Consider the following 2,165-nt stretch of genomic DNA (forward strand, 5'->3'; position numbering starts at 1 on the left):
AAGATGTCTGTGATATATGTTATTATACTAGTATAACTTCCGTGCTCTACTTTAACTAATCATCTCGATATGTCGAATTCCTATAATTGATTAATTAACGCTATTAATCTCGGCGGATCATTCATCTCCCAATCTCGATGACAATTCCGGATTCAATTCGGTCGCAACTCATTAATGTCAGTCCTCGATTCCACGCGCTCAACCTACGCCGCGCATTCTTATCATGGCACTGTTGCTTCGTGCTCTTATCGCGCAATTGAATTCGATTATACTCGTTGATTCTGGAGTATCTCCGACGAGTTCCGACGGCGGTTTGAGATACCGAGCCCGACCCCGGAAAACAATAGCGACTGGTGGCGACGTTCAGCCACGTGTTGGCTCGGGTCAAAAGTTCATGTTCCCGAGCTCTCGCATAGCGACACAACACTCGGTGCGTCTCGCATTTCGCGCGTTTCGAAATACATTATACATATATAAATTTCGGATCCGCGTCAATCCCCACCCAGGTCGCTCGAGAGCGGAAGAAAAAAGGAAGAGAGAGATCGATACGCATCAGTCGAGAGATGCCACCTCGAAGCACTTGTGCGTAAAAAGCGCGCGCGCGGAAGCACGCCCGAATTCGCGAGAGAGAGAAAACGCCCGATCGATTCCGGCGATGGGCGACTTTTCTCGCGCGTTCGCACGCGCGCTCGCGCGGAGGCAAGCCGGGAGCTTTTTAGCCTTCCTCCATCGTTCTCGAGAGGGATGGCACGAGACGCGGCTCGAGAGTCTCTTTCGTATCTCTCTCTTCGCGACGCCGCGATGGAGGATATAAATTAATGAAGAGATGACCAAATGAATTGTTGTTCCTAAGCGGAACAACAAATCATGAAACGTGATTAATGAAAAAGTCGCTTTTAATGATCATTTTCACTCGTTCTGACGCCATTTTAATGTCATCGTAGCTTTTTTTTCCATTTGATAAAAGTGACGCAAATACTACACACCAAGTAAAGAAAAAGTCAAAATGTTTTTATCTTCCTTGACATTCAATAAGTAGATAAGAAAGGTAGAACGACATTTGAATCAATTTGTGTCATCAAATGAAAAGCATCCTTCTTATAAGCACACGATATTCCTAGAATGTTGCATGAATAATATTTACCCTTTCTAATATTCATCTGACATTCCAAGAATATCATGTCATATATGGCTTGTTCCGCTTGAGATGATTCCAGATGAAGTTGGCGTTTTCGTGTTTTTGCAGAGGGTCCTCGTCCGGCGTAAAATGGGAACGTAAGGGTGTGACATAGCAGGGCCTTGAATACTCACCCTCAAGCCCGCCAACCCCACAATATACTTACCTTCCCCCTCCTCTGCCGCCGTCATATCCGCCCACCGCGGCTTAGTGGGCAATGACCAATGAGCACGCTCGGAAGAAGTACAAACTGAGTAAAGGGAGGGAAGGTGACTGAGATCGTGACAGATCGATCTATGTCACTTTGCGATCGATAGAGAATGACGGAATAGCGGGCATGCATGGGCACCGCCTAATCGCGACTATCGAATCAATGTAACGCTCGCTACGTTCCACTGGCGAAGACAATCGTAATTGTTTAGATAATTAATTGATTCGGAATTAAGACGTAAATAGATATATAGATATATGTAAGAGATACATCCATAAAAGTATAGATCAAAAATTAAAGAAATCACAATCTCTATATATTATTTGTTGAGAGCATCGATCATAATTGTAACATTATATATTGATTACTGATCGCCGGATCGATCAAATATACACATATATATGTATAATATATCGAGCAACAGTACCTTGTAGTACCTTGAGTACCTTGAGCGGGCAATAACCAAAGATCGGAAGGGATCCAAAAGTATGTCGTGCCGACTTTGAGGCAACTCTAGTGCGAGCACGTCTGGAGATCCGATCTCGAAAGGTTTAAAATCCCGATATCAGAGGGTCCACGCGAATCCAAGCGCTCGAGAGAGCCGTACGAGATCCCACGTACAACGACGAGAAGGGATCGCTGGATGAGCTTGAAAATCCAAACGTCCGAGAAAAGAAAGATTTTATGACTTTAAGGATTATAGAAATTAAATTTAAAAAAGAAAATATATATGTAATATATATATATATATATATATATATATATATATATATAATA

This window comes from Atta cephalotes (assembly GCF_000143395.1).
Source record: "Atta cephalotes unplaced genomic scaffold scaffold00019, whole genome shotgun sequence".
Taxonomy (NCBI): Eukaryota; Metazoa; Arthropoda; class Insecta; order Hymenoptera; family Formicidae; genus Atta; species Atta cephalotes.